The following is an 18660-nucleotide window of genomic DNA, read 5'->3' on the forward strand; positions in this document are numbered from 1 at the left end:
TTATGCTGTGCTAGACAAGAGCAATCTGCTTATAAACTACAGAGCACCATAGGTATTGGTGTTGGCCAGTGATTCTGAGGATGAAAATAAAAGGGGAAGTATACATTTCAAAGAGTTCTTTGAAAACTTGAAGGCTTTTCCATGGCACAGCTGCAGTAGGGAGTAGAGAAATGTGGGCAAAGAAGATTGCATCGTGAATGTGGAATTCAGGACTACAGTAGGAGGAAAAGGGAGAAAGAGTCATGAAGGCAGTCTCCTGAGTTTCTCCAGCTCAGACTGATTTCTGTATTTTTGAAGTCTGAATGGGAGTGTCTCGATCTTTGGATCCAAGTGTTGGGTCATATCAGGAGCTTGAAACAGCAAAAACGGTTGTGTTTTGGTAGTGGAAAGTTGAAAATTTGTAGACTCTGGTTGGGAAGATATTCTACAGGAAATATTTTCAACCATTTACTTAGGTTTCCTTTGACAAATATGAATTCCAAGTCACTGGTCTGAATGATGAGAATCAGAATTAACCCATGTGTGAAAAAGCCTTCATGATTTGTGTTTAGTTTTCCAGCTTCACCTGTACCCCTGTGACATTGTTTTCTGAGAATACTGACCTCCTATCATTTGTGCACTGTTCTCCCCTTATCACATCTCTGTACTACCATTCTTCTTGTCAGAATGCCTTTTGAAAAAATAATTCTCTTCTCTTTGGATAATATTGTATTTTTCAGATGAGCTGCCATTCTGTCCACATGATCTTCTTCAGGGCCCAGCCAGAGTCATCTGGTCCTTCTTTGTATCCACCTCTGTTGTAATCCTGATTATGTGCCACTAACTTGATTTGTTGAAGTCTATTTCTTTCACATTCCTTGGGCTGAAGGCTTGAGTTTTTTCCTCCCTGTATGTCAGCACTTGGCATATAACAGGTGACATAATAAATGCTTACTGAGAGTTTAAATTTAGAAATGAGTGACTCTGAGGTTAGATTATCAGGTGCTATAAATCCCACAAGGCAAGAAGCTGATAAAGTAGACAAATGTCAGAGTAGAGATAATGAAAATAAACAAACATTTCCTTTTTTTTTTTGCTTTCTCTCCATTGTGTAACTCACTTAACTGTTTCTACTATGGTTATGTTCAAGGAGTAAGGACAAAAATAGGTACTTATAAAAGAGTTGCATGATTAAGCGAAGAAAACATTCTATTTTAAATATATATTTTATTACAAAATATTAATGGTGGCCCAAAACTATTTTTCACTCAGTATTTCCATTGAATACTACCTCACTAAATTAATTAGAATTAAATTTCAGCATTAGCATTTTTTTGGTACATCATTACAGAAAACATTACAAGAATATAAGAAAGCATTGATGGAGAAATCCAGTTAGGCATGCTTTAATCAGTATTTAACTCATTTAATAAATATCTAAACCTTTTATGTGCAAATAATTGCTATGAAAGTGTTAAAATTTTAGTTCTTACAAGTAGGATTATTGTGGTTCACTATAATCTTAATATAATACCTGTGCCTATTTATAGTATGTATTTGCTTAAATGGCTTCTCTTTTCTCCATAGGTGACAAATATATGAGCCTCAGCTCAATTCTGGTCCAGTTAAAGAAAATTGAATCAAAACAACTAGGAGGAGAGAGATTACAAAGATTAAAGAAGAGATAAATCTGATTGAAAATAGAAAGACCATTCAACAAATAAATAAAACTAAAAGCTGGTTCTTTGAGAAAATAAATAAAATTGACAGACCTCTTGCAAGACTTACAAAAAAAAAAAAAAAGAGAAGAGACTCATATCTGTAAGATCAGGCCCTCCACCGGAAAAATTACAACAAATACACAGGATATTCAAACAAACATAAAGAACTATTTTCAGAACCTCTACTCACTAAAAAATGACAATTTTACAGAAATGGATCAATTCTTAGAGAAGTATAAACTTCCCAAACTCAATCAAGAAGAAATGAATCAACTACATAAACCAATAACTTACAGGGAGATACAGGAGGTAATCAAGAGCCTTCCAACAAAGAAAAGCCCAGGCCCGGATGGATTCACCAATGAATTCTATAAAACTTTTAGTGAGGAGCTAATACCAATACTCCTCAAACTATTCCACAAAATAGAAACAGAGGGAGAAATCCCAAACTCATTCTATGAAGCTAATATTATACTCATCCCCAAACCAGGCAAAGACCCAACAAAAAAAGAGAACTACAGACTAATATCAACTAATGAACACAGACACAAAGCTCCTCAACAAAATATTAACTAACAGGATCCAGAAACTGATCAAGAAAATTATACATCATGATCAAGTAGGCTTCATCCCACAGACACAAGGATGGTTCAACATCCGTAAATCAATAAACGTAATTCACCACATTAACAGAGCTAAGACCAAGAACTATATCATCATCTCAGCTGATGCCCAAAAAGCCTTTGACAAAATACAATACCCATACATGTTAAAAGCCCTGGTAGAACAGGGAACATTCTTTAAAACAATAAAAGCCATATACAACAGACCAACTGCTAATAACATATTAAATGGGAAGAAACTAAAACTATTCCCCCTAAACTCAGGAACAAGACAAGGATGTCTACTCTCCCCACTTCTTTTCAACATAGTGCTGGAATCTCTAGCCATAGCAATAAGGCAAGAGGAGGACATCAAAGGGAACCACATTGGTAAAGAAGAAATCAAACTATCCCTATTCGCAGATGACATAATCTTATATCTGAAGGATCCAAAAAAGTCAGTCCCCAAACTCCTAGAACTAATAAACCATTTGGCAAAGTAGCAGAATACAAAATCAACCCACGAAAGTCAGCAGCTTTTCTGTACAGCAGCAATGTGCAAGCAGGAAAGGAAATTATGGAAATAATACCATTTACAATAGCTAAAAAAAGAATAAATTACCTAGGGATCAACCTAACTAAAGACGTGAATGACCTATTTAATGAGAACTATAAAAATCTAATAAGGGAAGTCAAAGAAGACACAAGGAGATGGAAAGACCTCCCATGCTCATGGGTAGGCAGAATCAATATAGTGAAAATGGCCATATTGCCAAAAATGTTATACAAATTCAATTCAATTCCTATCAAAATCCCAGTTACATTCTTCACTGAAATAGAGAAAGCAACCCATAAATTCATATGGAACAGCAAAAGACCTAGAATAGCCAAAGCAATTCTAGGCAAAAGAAGCAACCCAGGAGGTATAACAATACCAGATTTCAAGCTCTATTATAGAGCCATCATAACAAAATCAGCCTGGTATTGGTATAAAAACAGACTTGAAGACCAATGGAATAGAATAGAAGACCCAGAAATAAAGCCGCATTCTTACATCAGCTGATATTTGACAAAGGAGCTAAAGACATACAATGGAAAAAACATAGCCTCTTCAACTACTGGTGCTGGGAAAACTGGGCAGCCATATGAAGAAAACTCAAAGTAGACCCTAGCCTATCACCGTGCACCAAGATCAACTCAAAATGGATCAAGGACCTCAACATCAGACCTGAATCTTTGTAACTACTGAAGGACGGAGTAGGAAAGACACTAGAACTTATAGGCACAGGAAGGAACTTCCTGAATATAGTCTCAGGGGCACAACATATAGGGGAGAGTCTCGACAAATGGGACTACTACAAAATAAAAACTTTCTGCACAGCTAGAGATAGCCAGCAAACTAGAAAGACAGCCAACCATATGGGAAAGGATCATCACCAGCACAGCAACAGACAAAGGCCTAATATCTGTCATCTACAGAGAACTAAAAAATGAACCCCCTCCAAGCTCAGTTAACCAATTATTAAATGGGCAAAGGACCTAAAGAGAGACTTCACAGGAGAAGAAATAAAAATGGCAAAGAAACATATGAGGAAATGTTCAACATCCCTGGCAGTAATGGAAATGCAAATAAAAACAACCCTGAGCTACTACCTCACTCCAGTTAGAATGGCCTATACTCTGAACTCAGGCAACAACAAATGCTGGAGGGGTTGGGGGGAAAGAAGAACCCTTCTCCACTCTTGGTGGGAGTGTAAATTCGTACAACCACTTTGGAGAACAGTATGGGGGTTCCTCAAAAAGCTCAACATAGACCTACCCTATGACCCAGCCATACTACTTCTAGGCATCTATCCTGAAAAACAAGTCTCAGGGTATCAAAAAGACATCTGCACATCCACGTTTATCACTGCACAATTCACAATAGCCTAAATATGGAAACAACCCAGATTCCCCTCTACAGATGAATGGATCAAAAAATATGGTACCTATACACAATGGAACACTACATAGTGATTAGAAATGATAAAATACTGGTATTCGCAGGGAAATGGTCAGAACTTGAACAAATAATGTTAAGCAAGACAAGCCTAGAACACAGAGAACAAAGGGGCCTGGTTTCCTTGATATATGACTGTTAAGGTTGGGGGGGTGGTGGCAGTACAGACCAGGTCTGCAAAACAAGAAACTTCTTTTCAAATGGTATTTCCCTCAGGTTTGGGTCAGCGACCTCTCATTATGTATCTAAAACCAAACAACTACTAAACATAAAAAGGTCTAAAATAGACCTCTCAGTGGATCACAATAGCTCAACAGCTATGTATGTATGATCATATAAGACAAGGATAAGCAAACTCTATTGTTGACGTTATATTTAAAGTTCTAGGTAAATTTCCTTTGGCGAATGCCATGTGGCTACTGTATATGATTTTTGTACACTGGCTATTGTATATATGCCTACCTGATCTAGCGAAGGGAACAAAAAATGAGGGTGTAAGATATCAGAAGAAATGTACTCACTGCCCTATTATGTAATTGTACCCCTTTTGCACAACAGCTTGTCAACAAAATTTAATTAATTAAAAAAAGAATGATTAAAAATGCTTATTCAAAAGACTGAGATTTATTTATTCTAACTCAACTGTGTGCATTGCATGACCTATTGCCTTAAATAGGATAAAGGCAACTATGTCTAGAATCATTTTGAATGCTGGGAGAAGAATTTGACCAGCAGGATGTCTTATAGGGTAAACAGCATGTGAGTGTCTTTTTGCATCCTGGTGGGAGGACCTGCTTTCTCAACAGATTCTGAGGTGGCAAAGAGAAGGGGCTGTAGGACTCTTGTCTTGTGGTGTAACCAGATAATGGAACTTCAATTGCTCCTTTACACAGGCAGGAGGTTGGACTTAGTAATTCTGTTAGAGATTTCTCATTTCTTAATATCTGTATCATTAGTTGACAGATGGATTTCTGTGTGGAATCTTATTTCAAGAAAGCTTCCTCATGCTAGATAATCTCCTTAAACTATAATTGACAAGTGGGATGAATTTCATTTCCCTAAATTTTGAGTGAATAAATTAAAAGTCATTCTTCAAATTGTGGAGCACTTTGTTTTGAGAAATATTTATTAAGTATTTGCCAGGAGCCAGCCATGCTGCTACATACTCAGACACAATGGAGAATGATAAAGGTACTGTCTTTTCTTCAGTGACATAAATGCACATGTGCACATGCACACACTCGTGCACACATGCAGTCACGCACACACATAAGACAGGACTTGTTAGCAGCACAGTAACTCATGCCTGTAATCTTAGCTGTTACCATTCTGTAATCCTAGTCAGTAGGCTAAGATCTGAGGATTTGGGCTGGAAGCCAGTTTAGGCAAGAAAGTCCCTGAGACTCCAATTAATCTCCAATTAACCAGAAAACTGAAACTGGTGCAGTAGCTAAAAGTGTTATAGCACTAGCCTTGAGCAAAAGTGCTCAGGGACAGTGCCCAGGCTCTGATTTCAAGACCCAGGAACCACAAACAAACATACAAAAAGGATTTGAGGATTTTTCATGTATATCAAGAAGGTTGTGAATACAATTCACAAGGACAGGTATTATTTTTCTACATTATAATCTGTATTTTTTTCTCTGTAAAGCAGTAGTCAATCTCTCAGGTTAACTTTTTTTTCAGACCACAGCTTCTTGACATGGGAATATCCATAAATAAAGTTAGAGAGAATTTTTTGGAATTTGAAGGCCCAGTATTACAGATGCATCTATTAACCTACAGACTCACTTGTGAGTCCAGCCCCTGAGACTTTCCTATTGATGGTATGAGAAACTATCTTTATATTGGTTCTTTTTAATAATTACCAGTGATATTGGGAGAGGAAGCTTTTGTTTACCTAATAGTTGGATTTGGTTTGAGGGAGACATGCATGTCCCTACACACACACACACACACACACACACACACACACACACACACACACACACACACTTGCACACAGAACTGAGCTGAGATTGGTCATTCAAAGCATGGAAAGAGCTGCCCAAGGGCATGGTGTCTGGAGAGAATGCTCAGAATCCTCTGAAATCATGAACCAAAAACAAATCCTTCCTCTTTTAAGTTATTCTTTCAGGTATTTTGGTCACAGCCACACAAAAGTAACTAAAACATTCTGAAGAAAAGGAAAAGATATGTTTTATCACAGGGAATTGAGATTTGAAATCAGGTGATGTCATAAGGAGGATCTCTAAGCCTTACTCTTGGTAAGTGGCAGTGGCCAGTGAACAATTATGTTCAATATGACTTTTATTTCTGTGTTGCAGCATCCTTTAGCTAGTGACAAATCTTCAGCAAAATCTGTTGGCATTTATATCCTCTGATGTGCTGGGTGAGGTGCTGAGTGAAGGAGGTGTAGACAGATTCTCCTGCCCTAACCTTTTCTACTCATGTGGTAAGAGTAGCTCTATGTCCAGAAAGAACCATATTTCTAGATTTAAGGGGGTCTCTTGGAGCAATGCAAGTTAAGGCCCAAAGTAGGCTTGGGACAAATAGGGACGTAAGTCAGTGTTCTTGCTGCTAAGTGCCAAAAGGGTCAGCTATAGTAGCAAGGGTGACAGGAGGCGGGCCCAGGAGTCCTGTGTACACACATCCTTCCTGGGCAATACCTGCTGCCATTGTTCCCTGCAGGATGTCCTGTGTGCTAACATGAAGCAGGAGATAGGTGCTCTTCTCATAATACACACAGCCTTATCTTTAGCCATTATGTGTAGAGCAATGGTAATGTTACAGTTAATTTTATGTCTCAAGTTGGCTAGGTTGTAGGATACTTCATGGTTTGCTCAAACTCCAGTATAGATGTTTCTGTGATGTTGTTTTCAGGTGTGATTGACATTGACAATCAGTAAAATTTGAGTGAAGCAGATTGCCTTCCATAATGTAGGCTCCATTCAATCAGTGTAGGCCTTCAGAACAAAGACTGACGTTTCCCTGATAATTCCAATTTTTAGCACTGCTAAAAATTCTGGTAGAAATTCTGGTTTAGTGCCTGCTGGCCTATCTCACAGATTTCAGTGTCAGGCCTGTGCTATCAGCTGGTACTGAATTGCTGTCCTCATTCCTAGCTTGTTCTACTCATTTGTAACTTGCTAGCTCCTAATATCCCATCAGCCAATTCCTTAAAATGTGTGTGTGTGTGCGCGCACACATGCCTGTATGTATTTGTGTGTGTGTGTGTGTGTGTGTGTGAGAGAGAGAGAGAGAGAGAGAGAGAGAGAGAGAGATTATCTCTCTTTCTTTGGAGAATCCTGACTAATTGAATAAGCAATCTGAAGGGGAACAAATAGAAACTTAGTGAGTTTTACTGGAAATATTCAATATCCAATAGATCCAGTGTTTTCTACTGACTTCCACCTAGAATCCACAAGAACTTATTAACCCAAACCTGTTGTCTGGCTAGGGAAATGGGGAGAGCTATGCTGGCAGTTTATGACCACTGGTTAACTCTTCTGCAAGTCCAGCCTATTGCTTCCATCTCTTCGAGTCCTGTTTCATAGAACAGAGTAGGATGACGCTCAGGTTCTTTTTTTTTTTTTTTTTTTTTGCCAGTCCTGGGCCTTGGACTCAGGGCCTGAGCACTGTCCCTGGCTTCTTTTTGCTCAAGGCTAGCACTCCGCCATTTGAGCCACAGCGCCGCTTCTGGCCGTTTTCTGTATATGTGGTGCTGGGGAATCGAACCTAGGGCCTCGTGTATCCGAGGCAGGCACTCTTGCCACTAGGCTATATCCCCAGCCCCGACGCTCAGGTTCTTATGTCATCCCAAGTTGTCTTTGTCCCCTCAGCCACTGCATATGGCTGGCTGTGGTAAGTAATGGAACCATTGTCAAGGAAAGTGCACATACTAACTACGTGTGGCATCTTTACCAGCACTGTGTTTGAGTTAGACTTGAATCCTTCTCTGATCTCTCTGATCTAATGATTGCTCTGTGACTATCAGTGCCTCAGGGATGGTGCTGGCTAGAAAGAATGTGCATGGCCATTCTTGTGCCAATTTTATAACTCATTTTTTAATAATCTGTATCTGAAGAGTGGAGTGGAATTCATTAAACCCTGCCCCTTTTCTCACTGGGGAGCTTTCTGTGTTTTGTTTCCAAGCCAAGGCTGAGTGCAGCTGTTGGAGCTGTCACTGGAATTCTGGTTCACCCAAATATTGATAATAATTGCTTTGCTTCACATGGAAAGCACTGATTTAAATATTTGTCATGGAAAGACTGATATTATTGATAGTAAAGCTTTCCAGTGAGATCATCACAACGTGGCTATGATATTCATAAACTATGTTCCCCAACAAGCTGTATCTCTCTCTTGTATGATAGGCAGGGCCCTGGGTTGGTATTGTTGATCATCTGTTCTTCATAGAAATAGGGAGATGCTATTACCAGAGAATAATTAAACCCATAGAAACGTCCCAACATTGGCAGGCTACAGCCATCCCCAACACCACACAACAGCCTGTTGTGATCAGCAAAATCAAACAGCTTAGGCTTTGAGGCCAAGGGGGGTAAATGGTGTAATGAGTTTTCTTTTCCCTGTTATTATTCCTCCCCTGACTTTCCTGGATTACAGTTGCAAGTGGGTCACATCACATAAATGCACCCTTCATACTGAGCCTGACTTTGGAGTGGAGCCTGGGTTCTGGTGTAACTTGAGTATGAATGCCCACATCCTTGCAGGAATGAAGAGCTGCTTTTGACCCTTGCCAACTGTATCACTAGAAAGCCCTATGTTAGCATGAACCTACCACTCAGTATTTCCTTTCTCTGTTTTTCTTTTCTGTCCTCTTGCCTGACCTTATTCACTTGTCTTTGGTTGTCTTCCCCTTACCCAATCAAATTCTCTGTTTAATTATATATTTTTAAAAGGCAATGTATTATTTTCACTCCTCAAGATGACTTTATTTTAACGATAATGCCTTATCACCTCCAAAAGAATAGGAGAAATTTTCTTAGGGTATAAGTGACCATCTAGGCTATGAAGTCCTTAGCTGGGGATTAGCTGTATCCACAGCAGTGAGTTGAGCTGATGATGGAAGAGGAAGATCTTTCTCCATCTAGGAGGAATACTTTTTATATCAAATCCTTACCTGTTAGAGAGAAGGAGATTGGATCCAGCCTATGGGCTGTTAGGTAATTTAATTCAAAGCTTAGCCTCTGGAAGCTGCTTTGAGCCTGAGAGACAGAAAGCTGTGAGTGCAATCTGTGCTATTATGTCCTGTGATGAATTGGGATCCCATTACAAACTGCCTAGGGATCTTGCTGCCAGCACATAATACAAAGAGAGGGGACTTCAGTGATTGTGGAGCTGATGGAGCAGTCTTTACTCTGCCTGATCTGCCAAGGAGCCTCTAGTTGATACCCGATGCATATACCTCCTACCCAGTCAGCCTGGTTGGCAACCTTGGGGGAGTCCAAGTTCCCTTACATTATTCCTGAATGAACTCACAGGGCACCTTTATTATTGTTTTACACATGTAGGAGGTGATCCATTTGGGGTCAGTTCCTTACTCTGTGAATCATGAACCCTTTGTCAAGAAAACTGAGCTAAGTGGTGGATTCCTCAAGGGACTAATGTATCCTGGTCTTAGCTTATAGAAAGAAGAATAGGTTATTTGGCTGTAAAAGCCTACAATTTCACCAGCTTTCAAAAGCCTTCTGTACTGATGAACTTTGTTTGCAAAGGACAGATTTTTTAAAAAAAATTAATATGACTGAAGTTGGAGTCACTGGAAAGAAAAACTGGAGCAAAATTTCAGAAACATGATATCTTTATGCATACAGAAAAATGCTGAAGTGATAAAAAGAATGTTGGACTTAGCCAAATGAAGCCATCCAATGACAAAACTCCTCTACTTCAAATCAGGAACTATTTCAGCCAATTAATGTGGCCTTAAAGTCTATTTTAATTTCTGAAGGCTTTGTTAAAACCAAGCCAAAGCCAAAATAATCGGGGCTTACCAGTAAGTTTCAGGGTACTTTTCCTGCTTGGGGTTCAGAAAGATGAATCATGTCATTTTATAAGAATTCTTTATAATGTAGGGTAAAATTATGCTCACATGCTCTGAAGTGTTTCTAAATAGCTCTAGCCACATCTTAGATATTCACTGTCTGAGAATGTATAATTTAAGAAATCATCACAAGAGCAGAATTTAGTTCTAAAAGATTTTCAAGGAATTGAGCTCTAGCCACTTCAAAGTTCTTTCCTAAGAGGACTTTCATCTGCTCCACCTCCCCATCCCAATCCATAACTTTTAGAGCTTCAGAATTTCTTCTTTCAACTTGGGATAGTCATTGACTATTGTTGTTCAGTGGGCTCTTTCCTCTCATTAATTGCCATTTGCTCTATGTTCTCAGCTTGCTGTTGCTTCTCTGCTGAATTGCTGGGTGATAATTAAGACTACCTCAAGGCAGGTGGCCTGACCAACTCTTCAAAAATAATTATGCAAAAATTGGTGTATTTTTTTGGTAGATGAGCATGTTTAAAAATGTTGATCAGAATCTTAAAAGTGTTTTGTAATCTTAGAGACCAGGGACTTAAGGAATGGCTTCCTGAGCATACCTAGGCTACAGCTGAGTAAGGATGAAAGGAACAGTGATAGGATGAACAATTTGGGGTCTGGGAACGTTGAACAATACCCTTCAACTTTCACTGTGAATAAGGCTGGCTTTGTACATGAGTGTTTCTAAGATGCTAACATTTGTTACTCTCTGGCATATGAATCAATAGCTCATATTTCTTTATATTCATTTGTTGCTCACAAGTAAACTTGTTTCAGAGGAGCTTCTCTAGTTCAGCAAAGCTGAATATGTGATGATTGACTGGAATACTGCTCTAACTCCTTAAGTTAGCAGAATTTTTATTGCCAGCCTCAGGGCTTGAACTCATGGCCTGGGCACTGTCCCTGAGCACCTTTGCTTAAGGCTAGCACTCTACCACTTGAGCCACAGCTACATTTCTGACTTTTTCTGTTTATGTGGTGCTGTGGAATTGAACCCAGGGCTTTACACACAAGGCAAGCACTCTACTACCAAGCCACATTCCCAGTCTATTTTTCCCCCCTCAAGATTAGCACTCTACCACTTGAGCCTTAGTGGTACTTCTGGCTTTTTCTGTTTAATGTGGTACTGAGGAATCGAAACTCAGGGCTAGGCAAGTACTCTACTACTAAGCCACATTTCTGTCAGGGTCTGGCTATACCTAAGAGACAGGCCCTTTCTCCCGCCCTGGGGCTGTTTGGCTGTTATTCACTCTTACCTTCTCCCCGGGTCTGGAACCTCCTCCGGAAGAGGGAGCTAAACCAGCCCCACCCTCCATCTGTAAGCACGTGTGCCACCATGGCACCAGCCGAGCCCAGGGGAGGCGGTTCTGTGGGCCATTATTTCCGCCCATAGAGGAAGTTCTGTGACATCACTATGATGAGCAGCCCATCAGCCAATCGCTAGTACCTAGTTAGGCAATCCAAGTCAGTCCCTCCCCTTCCCGCCGTCATCACCGTAATAAATGCTATTGCCCTCCCTCTGAATAAACAGAAGCCGGAAGTCCATCAGACTCCCCGAAATCTCCGTGTCCAGTGTCTGCTCTTAAACATAAGTGGGGCTTTGGGATGGGTGGTTTTGCCGGCTAGATCCCCATCTCGGCTTAGTCTCAATCGGGACAGGCTCTGCCCTCCTGCCGGCAGGAGAAATGCGCAGAGCTGAGTGTCCCCCACAATTTATGTAGTCCGACACATTTCTAGCTAAGTTAGCAGAATTTTAAAGACTATTTTATATGGTGGAAAATGAGCAAATAATTGCTTCACATGGGAAACCAGGGTTTATTACCCCCTCCACCAGTGTACTTTTCTCCCAATTTAGGATGGTGTTGATCTGTGTTTATTCTCATCTTCCGCCTTCTTAATTCTTTACTCTTAACTCTTAACTTTTTTTAACAGTTACTGTATTCACGATGCTATCTGCCTCACCTATTTGAAACTCATGACTTAAACCTATAGAGGGCAGTTAATATTACCTTTTCCTCTAAGATATTCTGAAGATTAAATGCGAACATATAGTTATAATACCTATAGGGCCTCTTAACAAAAATTAGTCATAAACGAGCACATTATTAAAAGAGATTCTGTATATACCGTATTTAAATTATTAATTTGCAAATAAAAAGATGAGAGGTAAAGCAGAAAAGGCAACTCATTCAAGAGTGAGGAATTCTAAAGGGCAGTATGGGTTTGTGTGGAATGGTTGTCTCAAACTCATTTTCTGGGAAATTTCCCCCAAAACTTTTCCTTCAGTGGAAAAAGTTACACTGTAGGTTCCTAGGTTATGTGCAATTTGATCAAGAGATAGATATCTGAACTAGGCTGAGTCAGCAAAGGTATTTGTAAAATTGACCTGGGGAAATAGGTTAGGAGTGAGAGAGTGTTGGAGTAAGGGCAAGAGAAAGCTCGGCTCCAGGCAGTATTCCACCCTGGGTTCCGTCTGGTTTGGATGCCTGGTTGCATTTCTATTGAGTTTCCTAAGGCACTTTCAAGAAAAATCAATGCCTTTGTTGTCACTGTTCGCTATTTTTGCTTTTACTACAGGGAGGGGAAGTTCTATTGCTGGAAATAGAGGGTCTTCTCTGAGCTAAACCTTATACGGCCTCTTTGATTTCTGTGATTTTGAGTATGTGTGTGTTTGTATGTTTGTATATGCACACTCACACAGGAGATGATGGCAGAGTGTGGGCAGTCAGAACATTATCTTCTGCCTGATAAATGGTAGCCCACAAATAATAAGTGGAGCTAGAAACAGTAAATATGCAGTAAATATGCTCATTGGCATAGAATGTCAAGCCATCTTAGAAACCCAGCTTTTGATTGTTTTCCTTGAATTACTTCCTGACTTTGTCAATGGACACAGGTATAACAGAGACAAAGAAAGGTTTTTTTTTTTATTGTTTGTTTTTTAACACATTCTCCTAGGAAAATAAAGAACAACTAGTGTTTGGGAAACAGGATGTTCTGAAGTGTGAGGTGAATTTAAGATGGAGGATTGATCTGGAACCCTGAAGCTGAGATGGCTCTTTTCTCAGAGCAGAGTGGTATCTTGTGTTTGAAATAGGAACAATGGGTCCCCAGCAGCTGCCTCTTCAGAAGAGAATGTGCCAGATGCAATATGGCATTTCTGGCCTCTTGATGATGATTTATGAGCCTTGGGCTCAATTACCATGTACATGATGGAAAAGTAATTTGTCCTGTTTTTAGGGAATACAGTTCTCAACATTTGAGAAAAAAATTGAAGTTAGTTTTACTTCAGTAATTGTTTATTTTTAATGGTTTTGGTGCCAGTCCCTTTTTATGGGGAGTCTTTATTTTCTTGTATCTAGGCTGAAAGAGCAGTTAACTATGTTTGTTTGTTGGCGTATCTTTCATCCATTCTAACTTAATTCCATTTTTATTTCTCTGAGCACATTTAAAAGCCATTCATTTATCAGTAAGTACTGCTTGCTTAATCTACAGGGTGGTGCCAGGTACTTATGGGTAACACTTTGTTCTCCACAGTCTCTCTTAGTTAATGGCTAAGAGCCTAGGGCATCACCACTGGACTGTCTGGGTCCAAATCCTTGCTTTGGCAGTGATTATTTGTATAACTTTGAACATCAGTCATTTGGACCCATTATTTAGTATTTCTGTATTTGCCTTTTTTTAATATAAAGATAACAACTTCACCTAGAAGAGCTCTTGGCTCCTGGAAAATGCTATGGCAAGATTTCTGTGATTGTTTTATTGGTAGAGTAACATTTCTTTATTAGAAGAATAAACTTAGAGCTGGGTGCTGGTGGTTTGCCTACTATTCTAGCTACTGAATTAAAGTAATTGATTCATTTTGGCTTAGTCAAACTAAAATTATTTTGCTTTTATTTTATTATTTTTTTTCCAGTCCTGGGCCTTGGACTGAGGGCCTGAGCACTGTAGCTGGCTTCTTTTTGCTCAAGGCTAGCACTCTGCCACTTGAGGCACAGCATCACTTCTGGTCATTTTCTATATATGTGGTGCTAGGGAATTTAACCCATGGCTTCATGGCATTCTTGTCACTAGGCCATATTCCCAGTCCCTTATTTTGCTTTTATAGAGATGATAATAGGAGTATACAAATATTTGAACTACAACACAACCAAGGATCCATTTTCTCTTATATTTATACCAGAGCAAGGTATAAATGAGTAGCAGCTAAGAATTATTTTTGTCTTTGTTTCCTTACTTACACAAGCTTTGTCTTGCATAGTATTTTAAAATTTTAATTCCTTTGTTATATCTCTTAAGATCCATCCAGTAAATACTATTTTATCTGAACTTTTTTATATGTCATAATATTTATGATTCATTATTCCAGCTAAAAGGAAAGCCTTACAAGGTCTCTACAATATTACAGAAGGCACAGTAAACAAAAAGAACAAAGTGACTCTGGTCTGGGTCTATGATCAGTTTTCCCACTTATTGTTAGAATGTTGTGAAGTCTCTTAATTCATACAAGCCTTGCTGTTTCTATCTATGAAATGAGATAATGTTATCTGGCCTACAAAGTCTTTGTGAGATTAGAAACTTAGTATTTAAGTTGCTGGTACGTAGTAGGTACTCAAGAAGATAAACAATCATGACTGTTGCTTTTAAGATAGTTATTATGGTTGGTTTTCCTTTTTCTTTTTGTTGGCCATGTGTCTTGAACTCAGGTGCTGGGTATTGTCCCTGAACTTTTCTGCTCAAGGCTAACACTCTCCCACTTTGAGCCACAGCTCCACTTCTGGTTTTCTGGTGGTTAATTCAAGATAAGAGTGTCACAGACTTTCCTATTTGGGCTGGCTTTGAAGCATAATCCTCAGATCTCAGACTTCTGAGTAGCTAAAATTACAGGTGTAAGCTACTGGCTCCTGGCTTACGCTTATGAATTCTTTATCATGATGATGATTTTTGCCAGTATTGGAGTTGAACTCAGAGTCCTGTGTTTGTTAGGCAGGTGCTCTACCACTTGAGCCATGGCTCCACCTCCAATATTATGGATTAATATTTCTGTGTCTCTAGCGTTATTTAGATGTCCAGTCATAGTCTTACCAACTAAAGAGTAATCATGGAAATCATTTGTCTTCCTTCCTTCCTTCCTTCCTTTCGATCTTTCGTTCTTTCTTGTGTGTATGAGTCCTGGGACTTGAACTTAGGGCCTGGGAGCTGTCCTGGAAGTTCTGTGATTAAGGCTAGTACTCTACCACTTGAGACGCCTCTCCACTTTTAGATTTTGATGATTACTTGGAGACAAGAGTCTCATGGACTTTCTTTCCTGGCTGACATTGAACCATGATTCTTAGATCTCAGCCTCCCAAGTAGCTAGGATTAAAGGCATGAGCCAATGGTACCTGGAAAATAATTTTTCCGTAATTATTTTTCCCAGGCAAGTTTGAATAATTTTTTGACTTTTCATTTCTGTAGAAGTTAAAGTTCTCTAAGTAGAAAAATATATACTAACATCTGTAGACATTTTATACCAAGCATTTAATGAATGGAATTTTGAACTTTTTTTTTTTCCAGTCCTGGGGCTTAGACTCAGCCTGAGCACTGTCCCTGGCTTCTTTTTGCTCAAGGCTAGCACTCTGCCACTTGAGCCACAGCGCCACTTCGGGCCATTTTCTATATATGTGGTCTTGAGGAATCGACCCAGGGCTTCATGTATACAAGGAAAGCACTCTTGCCACTAGGCCATATTCCCAGCCTGGAATTTTGAACTTTTAACATTAATAAATTTAGGACTGAGAATGTAGCTTAGTGGTAGAGTGCTTGTGAAATCCTGGGTTTGATTCCTTAGTACCACATAAACAGAAAAGGCTGGAAATGGTGCTGTGGCTTGTGGTAGTGTGCTAGCCTTGAACACAGAGGGGCTTGGGGACAGAGCCCAGGCCCTGAGTTCAAGGCCTAGGACTGGCAAAAACAAAAAACACAAAAAATTAATAAATTTAGCCTCAAACCTCTTCTCATTCATAGACTTTGAGCTTTGAGGCACCAAGATACCATTTCCTTGTCCCTGCTTGCCACCTAAGTGCTCAGCCTCCTTTATGGCACATGACTAGTGTATTTCTATGGCAACTTGTCTTAGCATTTCACAAGGATCAAAGGACTCTTTTTGATTTATTAAAAGCACCAACTAGCTATTGCTACTTAGCATTAATCCCACTTTTACCTTCCATATTTTCCCTCTATCCTAACGTTTCCTTCAGTTAACTATTAGCTTCTGATAACACATCACATTTTCTTATTTCATTTCATTCACTGAAATCCTGTCTACTTTTCTAGGGAGAGCCTTGTTATACAAGGCACATCCTGTGGTTACACAAACTAGGTTTCCCTACCTAATAGGACTGAGTTTCCTATGCCTTAGCTCCTTCACTCACATATATTCAGATGGTGAGCCATTTGTGCATTTGATCTTCCAGAGAAAAAAAACCTGTTGCTGGATATCTTTGTGTGCTCCTGAGTGACTAAGAGAGTCCTTTACAATCACAGATGCCTAACATAGTCTAATGAAAAGAGTAAATATTGAATGACTTGTTTGTGAATGAAACCACCCAACATTGGCTACTCCAGCAGGAGTTAAAGAAGACAAGCCTGGAGATGCACTGTGGTTGCTTGTGACTTGCAGGAATTTGGAAGAATAACCTCTTTGAACTCAATTTCATCATCTGTAAAGACATATTTGAATCTGCTTGTTCTTGCCCTACCTACTTATGGAATAGTATGGAAACTAAGTGAAAGAAAAACAACAACAACACATGTTCACTCTGAGTACACTGGAAATGCTAACCTAAGCAATTACATTCCTAGACAGCTAGGGTAACTTTGCTGCCAATAAATACTTTAATAACAAGCTTCATTTACTATTGACTCAGCCCATTCAAAAAATGTTATCAAAGTCCTTTTGCTATTACATAGCGACAGTGATCCATTCACTCCCTCTTCTGTTTTTCTATAAAGAATCATTTCAGTAAATACTATTGAAGTCCTACTATAATGCCAAGCACAATGCTAGGTTCTAGGGCTCTGGGTGGCCTTGTATTCTGTTACGAAACCTTAAAGTAGGCCTATAAACAAAGAAATTCACAAATAAAATGATCTGAAATGAGGCAAAGTGCTGTAGAGATACCAGAATGCGGAAAAGGAAGCAGCTGTGAGCAAAGGTACAAAGGCAAACAGGGGAGTGAGATGAGACTTGGGATGACAGAAGAGCAGAAAGGCCAGTGGATTACAGGAGATGGCGGCATAGCCTGGTGGCAAGGCTATCTATTCCCCCAGAAAAATTAAGGAAGAGAAAAAGCAATGCATTTTCTTTGGCAACAGAGTTTAAGACTGGTGAAATTCTGATGAGGGGTATTGTAGAGGGTGCTTACATTCATATAACCATAAGTATTTTAATATTCACTAAAATGAAAGCATCTCTATTGTTTCTGATTTGGGGTATTTGTCAAATAAATTTTTCTTTGCTTAAACCATTACTGTTTGGGTGATCTGCTGGTGTCCTTAACTGTTAATTCATTGTTATCAATGTTTAGTGAAAAGTTTGAATTAAGGCATTTAAAATACATTTAATTTTACGGCATTCATAGTACCTTTTAGAAAGTCTCAGACCAATGGAACAGAATTGAAGACCCAGAAATGAACCCACAGAACTATGCCTACTTAATCTTTGATAAAGGAGCTAAAACAATAGAATGGAAGAAAGATAGCCTCTTTAACAAATGGTGCTGGCAAAACTGGCTCAACACATGCAACAAACTAAAACTAGATCCTTATATATCACTCTGCACCAAAATCAATTCCAAATGGATCAAAGACCTCGAAATCAAAACAGACACCCTGAAAACACTAAAGGAAGGAGTAGGAGAAACACTTTGGCTCCTTGGCGCAGGACAAAACTCCTTAACAAAGACCCAGAAAGGCTACAAATCAAAGAAAGGTTGGACAAATGGGACTGCATCAAACTGCAGAGCTTCTGCACGACAAAGGACATAGCTTGCAAGATAAACAGAAAGCCCACAGACTGGGAGAAGATCTTTACCGGCCATTCAATAGACAAAGAAGGCCTCATATCTAAAATATATGCAGAACTAAAAAAATTACCTTCTTCCAAAACAAAACCGCAAAGAACCAATAGCCCCCTCATCAAGTGGGCTAAAGACTTAAAAAGAGACTTCTCTGATGAGGAAATGAGAATGGCTAAGAGACATATGAAAAAATGCTCTACATCACTGGCCATAAAAGAAATGCAAATCAAAACAACATTGAGAT

General features: G+C 39.3%; 1 long non-coding RNA gene across 1 annotated transcript in view; it reads left to right on the plus strand.

Annotated features, from left to right (window-relative positions):
• The window catches only part of LOC125363132, a 72404-nt gene extending 65908 nt beyond the window's left edge, over positions 1–6496 (plus strand). Inside the window, exon 3 of the long non-coding RNA XR_007213175.1 lies at positions 6439–6496. This is a non-coding gene — a long non-coding RNA (uncharacterized LOC125363132). The remainder of the gene's footprint in view (positions 1–6438) is intronic.
• Positions 6497–18660: the final 12164 nt, after the last annotated feature.

Source organism: Perognathus longimembris, chromosome 14 (assembly GCF_023159225.1).
Source record: "Perognathus longimembris pacificus isolate PPM17 chromosome 14, ASM2315922v1, whole genome shotgun sequence".
NCBI classification, from domain to species: Eukaryota; Metazoa; Chordata; class Mammalia; order Rodentia; family Heteromyidae; genus Perognathus; species Perognathus longimembris.